This window comes from Mus pahari, chromosome 15, assembly GCF_900095145.1.
Source record: "Mus pahari chromosome 15, PAHARI_EIJ_v1.1, whole genome shotgun sequence".
NCBI lineage: Eukaryota > Metazoa > Chordata > Mammalia > Rodentia > Muridae > Mus > Mus pahari.
The window spans coordinates 74,586,953-74,611,009 of NC_034604.1; positions in this window are offsets into that span (position 1 = coordinate 74,586,953).

Consider the following 24,057-nt stretch of genomic DNA (forward strand, 5'->3'; position numbering starts at 1 on the left):
TGTGCCCCTTGCTATGGAGATAGTGGTCAAACACAAGGAATGGTAGGCTGGGTGGTAGAGTTGACTTTACCAATTATGGTGTGCTTTATTTCTAGAGAAACTACCTTTTCAATAAGGGCATGTTTTCTTCCTAGCATTTGAGCAAGCTTCAAATATATGACTACAATTTCCCACTCTATAATCAAGTAAACAGCAGTAACTCAGGGTGCAAATACCTCTATGGCAGGGTATGGGGTTATGTATGGAGCATGTGCCCTGGAATGAAGTAGTGAGGTCATATGGTAATTCTACTTCCAAATGTTTGAGAAGTCTCCAAACTGTGGACACAATGGCTGTATTAATTTGCAACCCTTCCAACAGTGGATGTAGTGGAAGAGGGTTGTTTTTGTTTTTGATTTTTTTTCTCTCCACATCACATCCTCTGCAATGTCTGTTACCACGTTTGTCAGCAATAGCCATTCTAATCAGGCTGGGGCGCTATCTATCTCCAAATGGTTTTAATGTGCATTTCCATGATAGATAGGAGTACGAGGCACTTTAAATGTAGTTATTGCTATTTTGGAGTTTTTGTTTGTTTGTTTTTGGAAACTGTCTTTGGTGTTCATCTGTCTTTTTTTGATTGTCAGTTTTACTTCCTCGTTACTTAATTTCTTCAGTTTTTTGTAAATTTTAGATATTAGGCCCTTGTCTAGAGTGTAGCTGCTAAGTACTCTCTGCCATTCTGCAGGCTGCCTGTCAACAGTGCAGATGGTTTCCCTTGCTTCCCAGAAATCTTTTGTTTTCATGCAGTTGACACCTGGGCTCAGCCCCTGTGCTGTTGGCATTTTAAAAGTACTTGCCTACCCAAGTATTTTGACAGGTATCCCCCGTGTTTTCCTCTAAAAACTTCAGCATTTGGGGTTTTAAATTAAGGTCTTTGTTCCCTCCTTGAATTCAATTTTTGTATAAGATGAAATATAAGAATCCAATTTCATTCTTACACAGGTAGAAATCCAGTTTTGTCAGCACTGTTTGTTGAATGGGCTTTCTTTCCTTCTTTCTTTCTTTCTTTCTTTCTTTCTTTCTTTCTTTCTTTCTTTCTTTCTTCCTTCCTTCCTTCCTTCCTTCCTTCCTTCCTTCCTNTCTTTCTTTCTTTCTTTCTTTCTTTCTTTCTTTCTTCCTTCCTTCCTTCCTTCCTTCCTTCCTTCCTTCCTTCCTTCCTTCCTTCCTTCCTTCCTGGGTGTGGGGAAACATTGCTTAGTGGCTAGCTCACTTTCTTATAGCACCCAAGGCCACAAGTCCAGGGATGGCACTGCCCACATTGAGATGGACCCTTATATGTCAGTCATCAACCAAGAAAACACACCACACACTTGCCCACACTCCAGCCTGGTGGGGTGTTTTCTCAATTGAGATTCCCCTTTCTAAACTGCCTATAATTTGTGTCAAGTTGATATAAAACCAGCTAGAACACCCGTGAAATATGACATGGGATTTTTGATAGGAATGGCATTAATTCTACAAATTAATTTTGGTAGTTTAAACATTTTTCACTGTTTCAACTCTGTATACCGAAGTCTTTTAAGTAAAGGATTGTGTTGACTTCAAATAGCAAAACAGTGTGATGTCTTCTCTTTTGATCACTGCTCCTTTTCTGTTTTCCTTTTGTCTAATTGCTACAGATAGACCTTTGAGCACTACAGTGAACAAGAGAGGGGAAGGTGGATATGTTTAGCCCATCCTTGATGGTATTGCTGATTTATTCTCTACAACAAAGAATTGAAATAAACATACTTGCCCATCAACAGGTGAATGGATAGTAAATTTTTTAACATATAAACACTGTATATGTATATTCATATATATATATATATATATATTTCAACTCTAAAGAAAATAAAGTTTTGAAATGTAACAAATAGATAGGATTAAGATGTATAATATTAAGAGAGGCCATACAATCTCAGAAAGAAAAAGAATCCATGTTCTCTCTCATACATGGAATGCATTCAGTGGTATTCATATATACACATATGTATATACATATATGTGTGTAAATGAATGTACATGTAGAAATATGTATAATTCAAATGTGAAAAAAGTAACAAGAAGTGGTAAATATAAAGGGATAATGAAGGATCGAATAGAGATAATGGACATGAATTATGAAAGGAGATATAAAGCTAATTGTCTAGTTCCAGTTCTGTCATGGGCTTTGCACTTTGCTGGTGGATAAAGTATGTGTGATCCTGAAAATGTAAAATGCAACGTGACAATCCACAGCTCCCATCCCATGTTTTTATGCTAACTATATAGAAGTTCATTGCATTATGGAGACTTGGGGGCTACTTAATTTGGTTATGAGATTTTTTTTTTTACTTATTTGCCAATCTTTATAAGAAAGTTTATAAAAATGAATTCTCCTTTCTTCAATCAATATGGCCATCACAAGAGGAACATTTCTACTTACAGTATCAGAGGAGTTAATGTAAGCTCTTGCCATCAGAAAGTCATCCAGCCCCTGTAAAGGGCTATTTTCCCATTCTCTACTTTCGGTTTCTGCAGGTGTCTGTAAAGACACAGAAGATGATGAAGATCATCTAAGGCATAATGGGCTAAAAGCATACCAGCTTTGATTTCTGTTCCCTGTGCTTCATTTGAACTGAGAACTCATCCTTCTTTGTGCTTGGCGATGTATGATCTTGTCCCTCTATCCTATAAACAGGGTCTTTAAAAAAATGTTCTTTATGAACTTCACATCATGCACCCCAATACCACTCCTTTCCCTCCTCCACTCCTACTCACCCCCAACTCTTGTAACCTCATCCCCAACAGAGAAAAAAGTCTTGTTGTGGAAGCTGTAGTGTGTATGGTTCAAATGGTTCAACTTCCCCTTTAGCTCACCACCCAGCAAAAGTAGTGGAAGAGAAAAGTTATTAGGATATGAGGAAAATGGACCTGTCCAGTACTAGGTCTTTAGGGGTGAGCTCTTATTTGGCAGGATTCACATTCTGCAGCAAACACTAAATATGACTCAGGAGCTGCCAACCAGTCCTCTAGGCAGGCAGACACAACATGTGAACTGGCAGCTACAGGCTAGTCCATTCAGCAGGCAGACACCAGGCATAAACCAACAACTGTAGCTCAATCCTGAAGAAACCGCCAGGCTCAACCACCAGACTTAGGCGAGGCCATTGAAGTGGCAAGTTGCCTCAGGAACCTCATGCGCAGTTCTTGGCGAGTTTCTCTCAATGGCAGCTTAATCACAAGTTGAGCTCAACAACTCTATGTAAGGTGAACAAATACATGCGTGTCTTTAGTGAAGAATAGTAAGGCAGAGCAAACCAAACCAATGCTCTGTGCTCTTCTCCCACTGTCTATAGGATCATATTTATACTCCTTCATCTAGCATTCTTTCATGTGTTTGCTACATCTAAACATCCTTTCACATGTGTCTGCTTCAGGAAAACATTATTTAACGTGTCTGCTTTAGCAAGACATCCTTTCACCTGTGTACCCCAGCAAAAATAACATTTGACATAACTAACTTTCCAAAGAACTAGAAGTTTCCACTTCAGTAGTGTGTCACAATATGTCATATAGTACATGCTTTCCCCCACACTGCTTTGCTTACAAATGTTCATTACAATGACTCCTTGGTCTGGTATGAAGCATCTAGTTTCTGCTACGCTATCAATACTGGGACCTCACTGGGATTCCTCTCGGATACCTGTTGTTGCTCTGCATCATGGAGATCCTGTAGTTTTGGCTTTGTAGAACCGGCCTCTTCATACACTCCAACAGCTCATCAGTGGAATAGATGTTGATGTGGACCTATTGAAGGCCCTGATTCTGGGCCTGAGAGATAGCTATCTGAGCAGGTCAGTCCACCAGCCACTTCCCTCTTATACCTCAGGGCTGGCTCACCAGCGAGTCCTGCTACCAGGACCAGCTCTATCCTGATCCCCAGACAAGATGCAGGGCCTGCTCCCCTGTGATAAACAGGTCCCTTTTACTCTAATTATTTGACAGTAAATTCTAAGCTTTTTTCTAGTCAACTCTGCCTTAATAGAAACCTTGCTTAAGAGAACACAAAAATAAGTTTCATCAAGTGACCTCTCTTCCCCTGCTTTCCCAGGTACCAAGTTGCCTGCCATTTCATTATTTTCACAATTTGGCAGATTTTAGTTTTTGAGCTCCTGACATTGGGGGCTTTTGTTCTTTGAATGCAATGATATGGCAGGATAAAAACAGGAGACCTGGGGTGATATTATGGTCGATGCAGAGTGCTCTTGCAATCTGAATGGAAATTTCCAATGGCAAACAGTCAAACATGCTGGAGTCTATAACCTCGAACTGCCACATTTCCACACATCATTGTTCCTCTGTGATGTGTCTCAGAGCTCAAATCAGTGCCACAGGTCCCCAAGGTTCTAGTAAGCTGGCATTTCCTGTGATATTACGCGCCAGCATAGCCATTCTTCCTGTGTGTGAACTATTGTGGGAGATGTGGTTCAGATGTAAAACATACTCCTATCCAAAGCTCGCGTATTCCAGTGCTTGGTCCCCAGCTGGGGACCTGTTCTGGGAAGATGATGTACAATGGGGATGTGGGGTTTAGCCAGTAGACATAGGACACCAGAGATAGGCATTGAGGGCTACAGAGTCCGCTCTAGCTGCAATCTAGTGCTCTGCTTCAGGACTCACCAGCATTGGAGCAGGCTTCACCAGAAGCTCTTACCACCGTGGATCTAGCCACCCAGCTGCCATGTCTTCCCAGACACAATGGACCATGTCTTCCCAAACTGTGAGCCAAATTAATCCTCTTCTTTATGAAGTTATTCTGTTATTGCATTTGTTGCAAGAAACCAGCAAGTAATGTAGATGGCTTGGTTAAGTTTGCGATAAAATAGCCAAATCATTATTCTTAGACAAATAAGCAAGTCTTTAGGTTTTTAGACACTTAGGCACAGCTTTGACTAGAACTTTGGATGTGATACTGACTCAGAAGGTTAGAAAGAAATACCCACGCCCTCTTTGTGAAATCATGATTCCCCTGAAATGTGCCAGGAAGATAGTGGTGAATGAAGCCCTGTGAGTGAGAGCTGGGATCTTACTGTACCTACTCCCTCACTCTAGCCTCTGAGTGAACAGGCAGATGGGGTCATGGTCCCCATCCCTGTTGTGAACTATGGAAGAATTCTCTTAGTGTAATAGTGGTCACCGCAGAAAGAAGGGCACGGGAGTCAGCCCACAGGAAATGGTATAACTGCTAGCCCTAGAACAAAGGCATCCAGTGCTGTCTGAAAGCAAAGCCAAAATAGACAGGGACGTGAAAGCGATACTATCAATGGGAGCAAAGCATACGACCTTAAACCGCCTCACCACACCTCCCTGCTTCCATACCACTCCTGATGCATTAGAGGAGGAAATTCCATTCCCTTTACTTCCATTAGAACCTATACTCATGAGAACAAAAGCAACGCCAGACAACTAAAGTAGATGGTAAGTTAAATGCCTGAGGACCAGGCAAAGCAGTTCTGCAGCCCAGAGCTCTGGTGCTGTCCAGATCTGCCTCGGATGGAGGAGATGCTACCCCAGCCTCGCAGGGAGAAGTGCCACATCACACATTGTGACACTGCTGGCTGGGACCTGCCCTTGCTCGCTAGGCTGTGGTGGCCTTTTACAAGCTCAGGATGAAAAGCTATACTGCTCCTTGGAAGGCACAGCTCAAGGACACACTTGGGTGTGTCTGTAACATGAAAGAGGCTGGTGGAGGCTGGAGACAGATGAAGTGAAGATCAGTGAAAGTATATGCATGTGAGAAGCAGGCCAGTGGCAAACTGACATGGAAAGTGGCTAGGGATCATGTTGCTAATGCAAGGCAATGATATTTGAGCACACAATACCTTGACCATCCAAGAGCACACTAAAGTTGCTAGGGGATTCATTTCACAAAGCCACAGACAGCTGTCAGAAGACGGAGTATGCATTTGCATTCCTAGCATCCAGCACAAAGTAGATGTACAGCTAATGCTACAGTAATTCTGGCAATCACAGAATACCCCAAGTTGTAAGAACTGGACCCTACCTTGCAGACAGTTTAGATCTTAAGTTCCCATGATGGTTGCCAGCTGCTCTAGGGATAAGCTCTGTGTTTGAAGAAAATAGAGAGACTTGACATGAGTCATATACTGCATCTACTGAGGACATGAGGAAGTGCTGTTTCCATACTGGATGATGTGGCACTCTTCCACCTCCAGCCTAGGAAGCTGGGCTTTGTTGGTTGCTGGGTTGGAAATCTAGCCAAACCTGACAGTCAAGGTTATAAAGGCAGGGGGAAAGGCACAGTGTTTTGTGCAAAGGGTTTAGAAACTATACTGTACACAGCAAGTGCAAAAATTCCAACCATCAAGTTTTGTGGCTAAAGGGAGCTGAAGATGTAAGTCAATGGCTCAAATGTGTGGCTAGCATGCAGGGAGCTCTGGGTTCCATCCCCAGTACTATAAACCGGTCGGGGTGGTACACATTTGTGATCCCAGCACCCCCAAGATGAAGTCAAGACGATTGGATGTTCAAGATTACTCCCAGCTGAAGAGTAGATTCAAGGCCAGATTGGGATACACGGAACCCTGCATCCAAAACTATTAATAATTAGAAAAATGTGGTTATTTAAGAGTGAAATCCAACTTTTATCTTTCTATTTATGCTCATCTCTTCAAATGGCCCCAAGCTATGGGCATGTGAGCACAGTGCAGCTGACTAGTTCTGACTCCCACACACTGAGCTCTGGGGTCCTCTCTTGGCTTACAGATGCTTTGACAAAATTGCTGAGACAGCATGACTCTAGAAAACAGTGTCACTCAGGCGTTCTAGACTGGGGTGACTTCACCTCTGGGTCACCTTTGGGGTTCACTGAAGACAAATAGGAATTGTACCATCCAACATTGTCCTAGAGATCAAGTTGCCCACAGCAAGACCTTTGGGTCTTCCGTACTTCCACTTCTAATGCAGTTACACCTGTGTGAATGACTCTTTACCAAACAAATAATGTTCAGGGACAGAGCAAGGTGTGAACTTGTAAGCTGTTTACAAAACAATGGCCACTTTAGTAAGGTTACTGGCCTCCGATGTCTGGGAAGGGCAAACTCCAAGGCTGTGAAAAATGTGGGAAGTTGATTCAGAGTATAAATAATAAAAATAGCATGCAGGCTCTGAGTCTTCTTATGTCTGATGGAAGTATAACTCACAAATCAAGATGCTCCTCTGGGCTTTGCCGAAGTGTAATGTCTGTATTTACTAACAAGGAGATTTAACCCAGCATGCTTTCTGTGATCCTGTTGTGAGCCTCAAGCTGATGAGAGAGGCATTACTCATGAATATGAGAAACTAATGCTTTAAGTCCTTGCTTTGAGGACCTGGTAGTCTCCTGTCCCCTGACTAATTAAGTGCAGTCAAGGAGGCTCATTCATGTAAATATGTGTTTTGGTTTTGTCCCTAATGCAAAACCATACCTGCCTCTTGAAACCTCATCTCCACTCACATGTGCAAAATTTATGTGGGATCAAGTAAAGTCAGTCATGCCGAGCGTAATTACAAAGCTGGTGGAAACAGGATACACAGTGCATGGGCTTTGCTGAGGTCTTAATTAAAGTAGGATTCCCCCAGTGTAATATATTTGCAAGACTTTAAAGATAATCATTTCTTCCACATTATATGAGATTATATTTAGGAGGACAATAAAATAATTTTAATATACTATTGTAAAAAATATTATGAGTCTCCCCAATAAGAAAAACAAATCCTTTGGAGCCATAAACCTTTGGTATGTTTTAAATCAAATAGATGTAGTTGCTTTTGCATAAAATTTTATAATTTGCAGGGGCTTGGTGTAGGGGGCCTGGTCTCAGGAAGCAGGAGGTAAAACCAACTTACAAAGCTGTCCTGAAGTATAGCAGGGTCATATACTAGCCCCTGGTCCCCTGGCTGGGAGTGTGCCTATGACCCTCAGTTAAGTGGAGGCTTCAGAGCTTGTAACTGTTGTGTGGGAAGGAGCTGAGTGGGTGGCAGACAGTGAAGTGAGAGTATGCAGCTTCCGGTGATGTCACAACCTGTTTCCCTTCTTTTTTTTTATATTTTATTTTATTTTATTAGATATTTTCTTCATTTACATTTCAAATGCTATCCCCAAAGCCCTCTTACCCTCCTCCTGCCCTGCTCCCCAACCAACCCACTCCCACTTCCTGGCCCTGGCATCCCCCTGTACTGGGGCATATGATCTTCAAAAGACCATGGGCCTCTCCTCCCATTGATGGTCGACTAGGCCATCCTCTGTGACATATGTAACTAGAGACACAGCTCTGGGGGGTACTGGTTAGTTTATATTGTTGTTTCTCCTATAGGGTTGCAGACCCTTTTAGCTCCTTGGTTACTTTCTCTAGCTCCTTCATTAGGGCCCTGTGTTCCATCCAATAGATGACTGTGAACATCAACTTCTGTATTTGCCAGGCACTGGCATAGCCTCACAAGAGAGTCCAACTTGCAATAAGGACACCTCTTCCACTATGTTCATAGCAGCCTTATTTATAATAGCCAGAAGCTGGAAAGAACCCAGATGTCTCTCAACAGAGGAATGGATAAGAAAATGTGGTAAATGTACACAATGGAGTAGTACTCAGCAATTTAAAATAATGAATTCATGAAATTCTTAGGCAAAATCTGGAGAGTATCATCCTGAGTGAAGTAACTTAATCACAAAAGAACACACATGATATGTAGTCACTGATAAGCAGATATTAGCCCAGAAACTTAGAATACCCAAGATACAATTTGCGAAACACATGAAACTCAAGAAGAAGGAAGACCAAGTGTGGATACTTCGCTCCTTCTTAGAATGGAGAACAAAATACCCATGGAAGGAGTTACAGAGACAAAGTTCAGAGCTGAGATGGAAGAAAGGACCATCCAGAGACTGCCCCACCCGGGGATCCATCCCATATACAACCACCAAACCCAGACACTATATTGCATATGCCTGTTTCCCTTCTTCTGAAAAGCCTTCATCAAAGAAAACAAATGTAAAGAGTTGATGGCTGTGTATACATGCATAGTGACACACAATCGACATACTGAGCTCCAGAGAAAAGTCTTTATTCCAATGGAAAACCTTATAAGCTTTAGCAAACCTGAGGTTTTCTACGGCTTGCACAGTGCTCTAAGCCACGGGACATTGAGAGGCCATCAGAAGCTCTACAGGGTCCCTTCATTCAATAGTGCATTGGCAATTGCACAAAGTCCCTCCAGTGCTATGCTAGAATGAGGTCACCATCCACTTCTAGGAGTGATCTTTGATTTTTTTTTTTTTTTTGAATTTACGTACTACAAGCCAGAGGATCTATAACTGAGAATGGAGCTTAAATTTGTCTGGAAAGAAGATACAAGTATTCAAGGCTTAAAATGCAATATTACAGGCTGCTTAGCAGCTAAAGAGGGTTTATGCTAAAGAACGGTGGATGTAATTTCCTTGAAAAAAAAATTATAAGCAAAAGGATTGAATCTAATCTAATATCACCACTAAAGCCTGCTGTGGCCGTTGTGTGTGGCGTTTGGCTACTACCCAGGGCTGAAGGGATAGTCCTGAATTAGCATAGCCTGAGAAGCAGCTTTCTGATTTCTATCAGATTATCAGCACTGCTGGCTTGCACTGACGTGTTCAGTAACATGCGGCAAGCACTCTCAGGCATCATACTTCCGGCATGTAAAATAACCCCAAAGCACATTTTAATTGTTTTAACAAGATAAAGCATGCTGTATTTGCATGAATAATATTATCTGTATTACATTAAACCTCTTCATTTATTATCACTAATGCTACTTAAAAGAGATGTTAATAGAGTAATTCGTCCTCATATCATGACCTTGGCCAGGAGTACATGATGGCTCGTATTCATTACGCCGAGCTAAGAGCGGGCTTCTGCTATAATATCACTTAATTTATATTCTGAAAAGGCTCTGGGGACAAGTTGCTCTTGTGCATTAGGCTTCTATCTAAATCACAGTATCTGAGGACAAGTGAGAGTGGCAGATCTCTATTAACCCATCCCCGTGTGTGCAGGGGACTCTTCAGACCCACAGATGACAGTGCTAAATCCCCAGATCTCATTCAATGTGAAATGTACTGCTACAAAATGGGTATGTTTACATGCTACATATGGGGAGAGCTTCTAAGTTAAAGGTTAGAACGTTACTCTTGATCTTCTCTTCCACTCAGGAATGAAGACAAACACCGACGACCTTTAAAAAGTGTCACTATATAGTTCCTCTATGAGAATCAGTGTGCATGTGTGCACATGGGGATGTTTCTCTGTGTCCACTAACTAGCATTAGGAGTTGCTTGTGGAAAGAAGAAAATATTGCTTGTCTTTAAAAAAAAATAACACCAAACAAACATGTAATTTAATATACCATGAAGTTGACATATTTATAGCACAATTAATAACTATGAAATGCCAACATATTTCACAGTTATTAATGAGATTTCCCATTGTATTGGTACAATAAACTATTTCTGAAGTGTTTTTTAAAGGCTTTTGGATGTGCCTGGAGTCATAATATACTGGATGGTTTTACTTTATAGCCTCTGTGAGCACAGCATTGTTAAGACACAGAAGTCCATATCCAAGCTTCAGACCTAAAAGGGACCAGTAAGGCGAGGCTTCCGTAGTTTGCATAGCAGTCATCCTCACCCAACAGGTTGAATTCCAAAGTGGCTCTCACAAAAAGTAGAATTGAAAAAATTCATAGTTAATCTACAATGAAGACCTTGTAGAGCACAGAATTAGTTAGGCTCAGAGAACCAGGAGAAGGTAAGAAAGGAGACCTGGGCATTCTGGAGGCATGCTGGCCCTCCCAGTACTACTACCCAAGATGCTTAGGGAAATGGGAAAGTGTGTGAGGCGATGGTGTTGGAGATGACGCAGAGATGGAGGTGAGGATGGAGTTGAGAGTGCTGCGGGAGACGCTGATGATATTGAGGATAAAGTTGGTGATCACACTGACATGATAGTAATATCAGAGTGGTGATGGTTATGGTTTGGAGGTGGTGACAGTACTGAGAAGAGAATGGTAATAGATGCTGATGGCCTTGAGGGGGTGAGGGTGATGTTGATAGAATCAGGGTGGGGATGCTATTAGGAGGGGGATGGTGACAATGTTGAGATAGCAATGCCCTGCTTTTGTGTAAATTTTATTGTTTATTCCTTTAAACCTGTTTAATATATCTTTTAAATTGTGTGTGTGTGTGTGTGTGTGTGTGTGTGTGTGTGTGTGTGTGTTGGGTTGGGATAAGGCATGCACATGGGTTGGGATAAGGATGATAATGATGTTGAAATGGGGATGTGTGTTATGGTGTTGAGACAAGCATGATACTGGGATGGGGAACATTTAGGATGGTGTCAGGAGTAGGATGTGGTAAGATGGGGATGGGATTGGCGATAGTGATGACATGGGGGTAGTGATGACTTGGAGATGGTAACGGGATGATCCCAGATGATGTTGGGGATGATTCTGGGATGGTAAGGGTCTTAGGTTAGTGATGATGTTGGGATGAGCTGGTGTTGGGATGGAGGTGGTCCTGCGATGGAGACGGTGTTGTGATATTGATGATGAATGAATGGCAGTAATATTATGATGGCAATAATGTTGTATTGATGATGGTGTCATGGGAAAGATAGTGTTGAAATGGGTGGTTTGGGAATAGAAATGGGTCTGGAATGGATGTGGTATTCAGCCAGGAACAATGATGGTGTTCAGACAAGGATGGTGTTGAGACACTGGCGGTGCATATATGAGCATGGTTTTAGGTTGCGGATGGTGTCAGGATAGCAACTGTGTTCTAATAGGGATGCTGTTAAGACAAAATGGTGATGGGATGCAATGGTGTTAGGATGGTGGTGGTGTTGAGATAGTCCTGCTGTCAGGATGGGCATGGTGATGAGATGAGGAAGGTATGGTGTGGAGAATGCTGAGAGGACAGCAATGGAAGGCTGGAAATACTGTGATGGTGACAGCGTTAAGATGGGGGTGATGATGGTGTTAAATGGTGATAGTTTTGCATTAGGAATGGTGTTGGGATGGGGACAGTAATGATGTTGTGCTAGTGATAGCATTGGTGTGGGGCTAGTGTAGGGATAGGGTTTGCACTAGGACTAAGATGGTGCTGAGATAGATGTAGTATTGTGATGGGATGATGGTGGGATACGGGCATTGTTAGAATGAAGATGGTGCTGCCATATTGATGGTGTAGGGATCCTGTTAGGCTAAGGATGGTATGAGGATCACATTGCAAGAGGGCTGAGTTAGGATGATGGTGGTTAGCAAAGGTTACAGAGATGGGATGAGATGCTGTGATAGAATGGTACCTGAGCGAGGATAGTGTTAGGATGGAGTTGTCTTGGGGATGGATTTGGGATGTTAATTGGATGTGGTGGGAATTATTCAGGAATGGTGAGAGTGTTTGGAAGAGGGCAGGTGATGATGATGTTGAGAAGACAGAAATGTTGAAATGAGGGTGGTCATAGGATGAAGTCAGTGTTGGGATGATGGCAGTGTTGAGCTGAGGTGGTAGGGTGTTACAGGAAATATTTTTAAAAGAAAGGCAAGTTCCCACACTATGCCTGGCATCGGCAGGCCACCTGGCTCCAGAGGGGTGTTCTCATCTCGACACACTCTCTGGCCTGGAGCTCCTGAGACATCTCCACCAGGCTCACCAAGTTCCCGTGGTAGGTCATTACCACATCAGCCCCCATGCAATGACCATCCAACTCACGGTTATCTGTCACAGTTCCCAGTAACCTAGTAAAATCAAAATTCTAGAAGCTTATAATTAAACAGCCAGATTTATATATCAATACATTCTCAATTCACAAGATTCCCACACAATAGTTTCAGAGCCAATTGACAATGATACAAGCTGCCCATCTAGATTAGACAAGTTATCCCAATTATTCTATCCCTATATAATATTAAAGCTACCTGTGGCTATTTAAAGTCACATGGAATCTGGATCGTCTTCTTCTCCATCTTCCTTTCTTCCCTCCTTTCTTCCCCGTCTCTCCCATTCTCTACCTCCCTTTTCCCTGTCCAATCATAGGCTTCTTGCTGTATTAATATCCAAATCAATTGGACAGGGAGAATCCTTCTACAGTATAAAGTTGTGATGGAATGGTAATGATGATGATATTAGTGATCATGATGGGATGGGATGGTGTTGGAACTGAATTGATATTGAGGACAGTGTTGGGATAAGGATCATTTAGGGGTGAGCATGGTCTTAGGATGGGAAAACGTCAAGGTTATGGTTATATTGGGATGGAGATGGTATTGGGGTGATAATAGTGAGATATTGATGTTGTTGGGATATTTCTGTTGCAGAGACAAGGATGCTGTGAGATTTAGATAGTGTTGGGATGGGAGTGGTGTTGGGAAGGTAATGTTGGAAGAGGTCTGCTCAGATGGTGAAAAGTATTGATAATTGGGGTAGTTTGGGAGTAGTAATACAAGAGAGAGGATGATAAGGGGATTTCCCACTCTGGAATTAATTAAAAAATTCCTGGGTTTCAATAGTTCTTGTAAGCCAGCATGACTCTTTCCTATGTTTGCACCAACCCTGTGTGTGGAAAGTGTGATGCTGAGTCAGCATGACTCTTTGCTATGTTTACACCAACCCTGTGTGTGGAAAGTATGATGCTGGGATGTGGTCTTCTCTCATTGGTGTTCTTCACTCTCTTCCCTTACTGAAGGAGGGGTAGGATTGGAAAGTAAACATTTTCTAAGTGGCTGATTACTCTATTTTTTTTTTTCAAAAGTGAAAAAGCACAGTAGGTAACAGTAACCATGTTACAGTGTAAATGTGAAACCAAAAGGTTAACTCTCAAATGCACTATCTAAAGCCCTGACACTCACTGGACTTCCATTTACAGGTCATGTCTGATCAGCTCCCTCCACTTCTCTGAATGCCATGTTTTCTAAAGTGTGACCGAGAAGACAGTGTAGAAAGCCTTACACGTGGAAGCCATGTCTTCTCACTGTCCTTTCTCTGTCCTCTTCATTTCAGGGAATGGACAAGTAACTGGCTCTTTTCTCTCTTTGGAGCAGAACATCCTAAGCTACTGACATCAGCTTCTTCACATGCTACAGGAAGGTTTTCATTACTAACCATTTGGAGTCAGTCTTTGATCAAAACAGTCATGGAGTGAACGCTTTTACTTAAAATCAGTGCAGAGTCATTGCTAATTAAGGCCAGTGTGTGCTCACTGTTAACCACGGTGCCTAACACTACAACTCACTGAGAATTTACTGACTCATCTTACTTCCCATGATGGAAAATACAAAGAGCAGAAGCCGATCCTTCCTCCAGTTGTTTATTAAAGTGAGATAAGGGGACCCCCAAGTCTAACTGGAGCTTCAGCCAGCTTTGACTTGGTACACATGCAATAGTTACTTTTCTACTGCTATGATAAATCACTTTGTCCAAGACAATGTATAGAACAGTGGTCCTCAACCTGTGGGTCAAGACCCCCATGGGGGTTGAATGACCCTTTCACAGGGGTCACCTATCACACTGTAAAACACAGAAATTTACATTATGATTCATAAGAGTAGCAAAATACTACTGTTGGTTAGGAAGTAGCAATGAAAATAATTTTGTGCCAGGAGGTTATCCTATTAAGTAATTATATTGCAGAGTCACAGCATTAGGAAGTTTGAGAATCACTGCTATAGAAAAAAGAAAAAAAAAGACTTTATTTGAGCTTACAGTTCCAGAGGGAGGAGTTCATAATGGCAGAGCAAAGGCAGCTGAAGAGAGAAACTGAGAGCTCACATCTTGAATTGCACACAGGAAGGAAAGAGCAAGATGGGAACAAAGCTTTAGCCTTTCAAATTCCCCCAGTGACTTTCTATAGCAAGGCCACAACTCCTAAGCCTCTCCCAGCATTGCCATTAACTAGTAACTCAGTGTTCAAAACCCTGAGACTTTGGGGGACAACGCATTTGAACGGCCACAACATAATCATTCTCCTCTGCTTCAGTTTACTGACCATAAAACTTGCCAGTGGATTTTACAAGTGATCACAGAACAAGGAACAGCAGAAGTGAGGGTGGTCCTTGGCAGCGGTGTGAGCCATACTTCTCAGATTCCGAATGACATGGACAAAAGCAGCAGGTTCAACTCACCATTTGGAAAATCAAATTGACAAATCAGAAAAAAAAATTAAAAAAAAAGTCAGTGTTCAAAAAAAGTAACTGTTCTTACTGAGTCAGCAGTAGCAGTGAGACCCTAGTGATGCCATGGAAATACCAGCTGCCTTTTTGAGTTGCTTGTGAGCAAATAGATACTCAGATGACAAGGCATTGCATGCTTGTGAAGAGTGAGCATTTTAGAGGGTGCAGAGTGTGTACTTGTGCTTAAAAAGCACTCCGTACATTTGGTTTTAGTGTTTTCAGATCCGTTGAGGAGCCCCTTTGGGGACCATTTGGAAAGGCATGAAAGAGAGGCTGTGTGCCTAATGGCGAGGAGGGAGAGGAACAAATGGCTCTTATGGGGGCAGGGAAGATAGTGCGTGTGCTTAACTCTTTCAAAACTCTCAAGCAGGTTCTTCCTTTGATGCTAAATGACACATTGGCCCCTAAACTTCTAGAATCCATCTTTTGATGTATCAGAAGTGCTGTGGAGCACCTGCTCTGCCTGTCTCATGAAGACCACCAGTGGTCAACAGACTCTTCGCCTGCTCTGCGGAGTCTGGTGGAAGTGGTCACTAGGGAGAGGGCTTGATGCTTGGTAGCATAGCCCCACTTCCTGTCTGTTCTCTTTTTTCCTGATTGTTGATGCAGTGTGACCAGACTCCTCACACTCCTGCCACCATGCCCTGTGCTGGTTGACTGTATCTCCTTGAACTCTACCAGAGTTACATCCTTCCTTCTTTATTGCTTCCTGTTAGTTATTGGTCCAATAATAGTCAGAGTATCACAACCAGCCAATGGTGCTGAGGTCTTTCTGCTATTACGCTAAGTCTCTGCTCTGTATCTATATCAAGCAGCCGTTTCTCCAATTGTCTTTCTTACTTAAAAGCATTTTCTTAAAACATTTCCCCTTTCTCTCTCTTTCAACAGTTTATGGTCAATCTGAAAATATGGCAGCAGCCTTTTAAAGACCATCCTATCTCCCTATAGTATTTATCATGTGTCTGTAATATTTGAGCCCAAAATATGCATTTGATTTCTCTACTGCCTATAAGACAATGCTCTCTAAATTTTCTACATACTGATTACCAATATTTCTTATCTCTATCCCAGAGAAAAAGTCTTCAAAAATGTCTATATAGATATAAAATGCTGTATGTCCCTCAGTGAAATTCTTCTCATGCTTCCTACTCAGCACACATGTGCATTCGACACACTCTCTGTACATTCTCAGTCTATACATTATAGCTATAAGGTTTGTAAGATCAGAGTTCCTAGTAACAAGTAGCAAAAAAAAAAGTAAAAAGAAAAGCAACAATGGCTAGGCTAGAGAGGGCAATAAAATGGTAGTGGACACATGTAAGAGGACCCAGGTGGAGAATAAAGGCTCTTCTTTGGACCTTTGGACATTTGAAGGAAGTAAAAAAGCAGAATTTACTTGACAGTTACTGGAAAGGATTAGGTACCACTATGGAGCCAGGAAAAATAAGAAGGCATACCCAGATGGAGGTTGAAGTCCTATGATATACAGGAAGAGATGGGATGGCTGTGAATGTTGAGAGATGAGAGAGAGGATTAGAGATAGAAAACAGACTCGGTGTCCAAGAATCTGGCTAGGCTATAGAGGGAAAGCCCATCAGTGCAGGCTGGGTCATGCACATTTGGAAGGCACTGTGCTCTGACTTATTAATTCATTTGTGTTGTTTTCTTAAAGATGCTCTGCCTCCATCCAGTTGCTCATCTACATTCTACAAAGCCTGAATCCATCTTTAACATTCATATCATGAAAAATTTAAAGGGACACAGGTCTTGGTGCCTATGGTATAATTCTGATTTGGGAGGGGATGGGGATTTTCAAGACGGGGTAGTCCTGGAGCGCACTATGTAGACTACTATATTAGTCTTGGTTTTATTGCTGTGAAGAGACACTGTGACCACAGCAACTCTTATAAAACATTTTATTGAAGCTAGCTTAACACTTCAGAGGCTTAATCCATTATCATCATGGCAGGGAGCATGGAAGCATGCAGGCAGACATGGTGCTAGAGAATGAGCTGACATTTCTACATCTTGATCTGAAGGCAGCAGAAGACTGTCTTCCACACTGGGTTTAGCTTGAGCATAAGAAGACCTCAAAGCCTGCCTTCACAGTGATACAATTCCTCCAACAAGGCCACATCTAACAGTGCCACTTCCTATGGACCAAGTATTCAAACACATGAGTCTGCAGGGGCCATACCTATTCAAGCCACCACAACCAGGCTGGCCTCTAACTTGAAGATCCAACTTCCTCTGCCTCCTGAGTACTGATATTAAAGATGTGTACCACCACTGCACAGCACCTATGGTATGATTTTTAAGCTCCTCCAATAGATGGGAGCTGATGGATATTTCCCTTCACAACCCTTTCACACGACTTGTGTCTCATAAGGAAGCTTTCCTTCTGGCCCTAAGGCTTTTGCTCTTTTCCTTCGAGGCCACATCATGGATATGCATGGTCTCAATGCTATTGCCACCCTGATAAATCTCACTGTGATGGGAATTCACCTCAACTTCCTGCCTAGAAACCATCACCATCTTGTATAAGTTATAGCACTGGGTCAGCCAAGGACAGTCTTGCATCTGCATGCAGGTATAGCTTCCCCCTGTTCACCCTATACCCTATCTCTTTCTGAACAAGCACAGATTTGTCAGGTTTCTGTGCAGATAAGTAGTTTCGAGCCAGGATTTTGTGTTGCTAAACATCATTTATTTCACCATTCTCTTCTTGCAATGTGAAATGTTGCCCTTGGTTGTTGAGACTCTGACCTTTAAACACCAGAAGTCCTCAAATTAGACTCAGGTTTCCCCTTATTTTCAGATTGCAAAGTGCTGGTCGAAAAGACAGAATACCATGGAAAGCCAAGCCAACAAACACCACTCCCCTACAGCTTCAGATCATCTGAAGCTATCCCTATTCCATAATGTTGATGCTGATCACTGTCTCTGGAGAACTGTGAAAGCAACGCCCCAGTCCCTTGATGAATGGACGTTGAATAACATTTGGTTATAAGACCTTTTCAAATGATTCTCTAAACTCTAAATGTACTTCTTCCGTATCTCTCCTGCTGTACAATAATTTTTACCTACTCAGTATTAATACATTAATGGAGCTGGCACTGTATCCGGTGCTGAGGGGAACGGTCTGCCTGCAGGGAGCTCAGAAGACTCTGACGATGACGTTTCAGTGAAAGGAAGAAAGAAGATGAACAGTGCATAGCGATGGTAGTGCTGGAAGAAGGCAGAGGTGGTTTCTCAAAAAGAAAACATTCTGAAAGATGGAAGAGAAAAAGAATAATAGGAAGAAGACCACATACCTTAAAACAATACACACAATTTGATGATAGCTCAGTGTCCTGCTACGGGTTGAGAGTTTTATGAATTGCCTCCTTGAACTGTTACAGGTGTCCTGGCTGGGGCTGTCACAAACTTCACAGAGGAGACTTGAGGGCTGTGAACAGTCCCTTCTACCAGGATAGGCCCTTGTCAGTAGAGAACTGAATTATGAGTTCTAATCTAGTTATACCTAGTCTAATTCCATTATAATTAGTAGATATTACAACATGTGACTTTCCCAGAAGACACATGAACAAGTGTCTATTTGTCCCATGCAGAGCACTGACAACAAACAAAAGAAATCATTCCACCCAAGTGTAGGCAGAGTTAACCAACGAGTCTACTGGGGTTCCCTTTTGGGAACTGGTGAGGAGTTACGTACTGGAGAGAGCCAATGCAGGCAGATCAGCAAAAGGTCCACTCCAGCCTGAGTGACAGTTCAGGATAGCTACATCCCTAGGTTCCCTGATGAATTCACCACAGTTATTAGGTCAAGGGGTCAGCAGGCAAGAGACTCTCCACTTCCCAGCAATTCTTACTGGTTATTTGAATCATGGGTTTGAGCATTCTGAAACCTTCAGGCTTGGTTGGTTTACTTGAACTTTATATCCTGCTCCAATTCTAGGTTTGTGTTTGAGTCTAGAAGAAAAAGATAAGCCAGTCATCATGTCAGAATCTCTCCTTCTCCCCTCCAGCTGCTCCCTGTCATTTATTTTCCCTGATGTCCTTCAAGAATCAAAGGCAATAGGGGCAGACTTCTGCTGCTTCCTGGAAGCTTGACCTTCACCACCTTGGCCCTTCTCTGAGTCACTTGAGGAGTGAAGGTAAGTCTGTCCTTCCCTGACTGGGGCAGACATCTGTTCACACACTGGCCTACAGGAAGGTCACACACCATTACTTCTCATCCTAGAGTCTCCATATTACACATTCAGCCCTGGAGTCTCCATATTACACATTCAACTTTAGAGTCCCACATATGACACATTCAACCCTAGAGTCTCCATATTACACATTCAACCCTAGAGTCTCCCATATTACACATTCAACTTTAGAGTCCCACATACTACACATTCAGCCCTGGAGTCTCCATATTACACATTCAACCCTAGAGTCTCCATATTACACATTCAACCCTGGAGTCTCCATATTACACATCCAACCCTAGAGTCTCCCATATTACACATTCAACCCTAGAGTCTCCCATATTACACATCCAACCCTAGAGTCTCCCATATTACACATCCAACCTTAGAGTCTCCCATATTACACATTCAACTTTAGAGTCCCACATATTACACATTCAACCTTAGAGTCTCCCACATTACACATTCAACTTTAGAGTCCCACATATTACACATTAAACTTGGTGGTAGATGTTCCTGAAGCAACATGTCCACTTAGCTCTAAGATGGAAAGATGACAAAATGGCCCAGGTAACAAGGCTGGGGATCCAGACATTTGTATGTAGGTCTTTGGAAGATGCCCTACAAGCTATTTCTGCCCCCTCTGGAATATCTTGAACCTTCCTGGGCTTGGGCATTTCTCTTGGATTTGAGGTTTCATTTAAAGACAGGGTCTCCCAAGCCAATTCTGTCCGACCCTTCTCAGTTATCACAACTGCACTCACACTCAGATTTTCTTGACCATGCAACTACTGGGCCCATGATAAAGCATCCTCCACTTCAGGAGAAAAACTTTAAGAAAATGAAGGAAGCTCTTCCATGTCCCCGAGGGAGGACAGGAACCCTAGGGAGGCATTGGAACACTTCTTACTGGGCACTCCTGTCTGTCTGGGGCTGACCTAATTTGTAGCTTCACTGAGTTCCTCATGAGAATAGTCCATAGTTAGGGAGATTCCAGTGAGATTGGCTAATTGGAGCTTGTGGTGCCACCTGTAACTGGTTTAAGTGTTCAGGGAGGGGTGACTGGAATAAATAGGAAAATTTGCAAATTGTCACAGAATGGGTTGGAGAACATGCCTAGAAGTGTCCTTGGGTCTAAAGACTCAAGGACCACACAAGAATGAAAGCAGTATAGAAACTATGACTAAAGTTCCTACACATCAAACTCAAGATATCCTGTGCTGTCACAAAGATGCCCCAACATCTTTTATATCATTCACTTCAAGCTTTCCACTGACCATTTTTATTACTTAGGAAAAAAGTTAATGGGAATATAGTTATTAGAAATACAGATATGACTATATCTGAATACATATATGTGTGTATATGAATATGTGTATGTATATATACATATGTGGTGTACTGCAGATATGCCCATGTTATAATCATTGATGCACATGTAGAGGGATCTGAGGAGGTCCTGGAGTTCTGGTACCCAGTGTGTCTCACTCTGATGGGTACTCATGATTTATTACATGTGGCTGAGGCTTCCGAAGACGTGATTTAGTAGTCACTGGTTATTTCAATTTACTCTTTTTGCGTTTTTAATTAGTAAATGAATCCCTCATGGTCAAATGATTAATTACACAATAATTCACCGCAGTCCCTTCCTCTCCTATTTGTGCAGAGCCCCATGCATGGAGAATGTTTGGAATATGGGCTGACATTATAAATTACGGCCATGCATTCACACGGCCCTCGTTCACATTGTGTCAGCACTTCCACTATGAACTCCCATTTCCAAGGTGCTTAAAAGTAAGCTGTGAAAATTCATTTTCAGATGGCAGCTGGCACAGAGGGTGTCCGCCAGGGAGCAAGGCTTTGAAGGCAACTTGGGGAATTGACTTGGCCTTTGTTGGAAGCCTTAAGCAGAGAAAGTTAGCACCTTTCTCAAAAATTTCCCTAAAACAAAAAAATTTAAAGAAATTCTGTTTGCAGAGACAGTGGTTCTGAGGTAAATTCTAGAGTCGTGTGACTTTTGCCTGCTTTGGGCAGTTTAAGTTGTGTTGTTTTTCTTGAGAATATTAAACTTACTACATAATTCCCCTGCCTCAGCACCCAAGCCCTCGCCTCCTCCACAAGAATGCTGGAATTACCCATGGAGTCACTAATTCCTGATGTGTATTTTAGATGTAAGCCACTCTTGCTTCCAACAAAATTTATATTTTGGAATAATTTTGAATTTAAAGAGAAATGCACGACAGTGGGGTCCCCATATCTCCCTTGTATCCCCAGTTACTGACATCTCTCCTTTGCCATTGTGTTGCTTTGGTATGACAGCAATACATTAATTAATAAACCACTAGTTATGTGATATTATTAACCAAAACACAGATTTCATTCAAATTTTCTTCAGTTTTACATATCATTACCTTGCTATTTCCAGATTCTACTTTTCCTTGGGAGAGGAAAAAGAAACATCTACTCATCCTTTAAAGAGTACCATAGCAGAAAAGAAATCTGACCCAAGCCTAGCTTAGTGAACCACTTAATTTATTGGAGTGGGAACTTAAAGACAAGCAGGGTAAAGACAGAGGGTATGAGTGATGAATATTGGAAGCTACATCCTGGAACCCCTGGTGCAACTTGAAGGCAGCTCCTCCAAAGACAGCATCTTCATCCTCCTCAGAATACAATTCTTTTCCCTTGGGAATGGGTTTTGAGACTCCTGTAACTGCCCAGCTCCCAAGGCCTCCTAAGTTTCCACAGATTCTTTATTCTGGGAGGGAACAGCTCAATGTGAAGGAATTGGCCCCACAGCAATCACAGCCAATCACAGCACATCTCCAACTTTAAGCACTCATGTCTCCTTAGGTTTCTCCTGGCTCCATGGCACAGAGCTCTTCCTTGCTGGGGTTAATTATCTTGATGGTTTTCAGGATTGGCTAGACAGTCCAGGGTATTCCTCTACTAGAGTCAGCCTAGTTTTTGATGGGGTAGGTGTGGGATGGGGAGAAGACTAGCGAGATGTAACAGTGTGATGTGAGGCTTACACATCGCCAGAAGAAAGGTAGGGCTGATGCTTCTCTCAGCAGCTGCTTCCAGGGGGTTATCAATACTTGATATGAAGTTACTTGTCTCCTTTAAATGTCACATCGCCAGGATGTCACCAAGGTTAGCCCTATGTAAGGAAGATCTGTCTTCCAGCCCTCTGGACAGTGATGTGTTCCCACACCTTATATGAATTTCCTGTGAATGAGACATGGTCTCATCGCCCTCATCTGCTCATTCATCCAATCATGTAGCTGTTCTAGCATCTCTCCCCTCCTTCGGCTGCTCATTCATCCAATCATGTCTCTGTTCTAGTATAGATCTGGATATTATACATTCTGTTTTTGTTTTGTTTTGTTTTGTTTTTGTTTTCATTTTTATTATTAGATACTTTCTTTATTTACATTTCAAATTTATCCCCTTTCCTCATTTCCCCTCCGAACCCCCTACCATCCCATCCCACCTCCCCCTGCTCACTTACACACCCACTCCCACTTCCCTGCCCTGGCATTCCCCTACACTGGAGCATCGAGCCTTCACAAGACCAAGGGCCTCTCCTCTCATGTCCCCAATGGAGGAGCTAGAGAAAGGACCCAAGGAGCTGAAGGGGTTTTCAGCCTCAAAGGAGAAACAACCAGTACCCCCACAGCTCCCAGGGACTAAACCACCAACCAAAGAAAACACAAGGAAGGACTCATGGGTCCAGCTGCATATGAAGCAGAGGATGGCCTTGTGGGAGATCAATGGGAGGGGAGGCCCTTGGTCCTGTGCAGGCTCGATACTTTACGCTCTTACTCATCAGCTAATGTTATTTTATGTAACTTGCCTCAGCTTGTCCAACTCTTTCTTCCACGGTGGACAGTTGTAACAGGAGTATACTTCAGGATGCCTCGGTTAGCTCTGTGCCTTGGTACCCAGCAAGTCTCAGCGGCTTCTATCCAAGTAAAGCTGCAGTAATGGTTTACATTCTCAGTGTCCCACCTGTAACGAGTGTGATCTACAAAGTTTCTCTTGGAGTGAGTCTAACCTATAATGTCCCACATACTGAGAGTCATGCAGAGTGTCCCATACGTGGCAGGTATACCTGCCCTTTCCAGTGTGTAGTGACTGCAACCTGACCCATAGAGAAAGCAGAGGAGAAAGAAAAGGGAGGACCTACTACTTATGAAATGACGGTTATGTAATGTCACAATGATGGTGCCATCTTGCTTTCAAGAGCCAGGATCTAATGTACAAACAGTGGTTCTGTTTTTGTCTCTGCCCTAGGTGACTCTGAGAGTTTATGACATGAGTCCGTGCCTGTGAGTACCATCAAGATTGAGTGGAATCCAATTCTTACACGTCCATGTCCTGGAACAGTGGGTGTGACCTTCCATATATGTGTGTAAAAAAGGGCCACAGTCTATGCAGGCCAGGAGATCACAGGCAGCAGAAGACCGGAGTCCTCCATGACAGGTTCCTGCAGCTTCACAGGAAGAATACTTTCCCCAAAGCAGAGGCTAGTTCAGGGCTCACAATACAGCTCTAAAGAAGTGTCTGTGGTGTGGAGAGGAGGTGACATATTCTATCT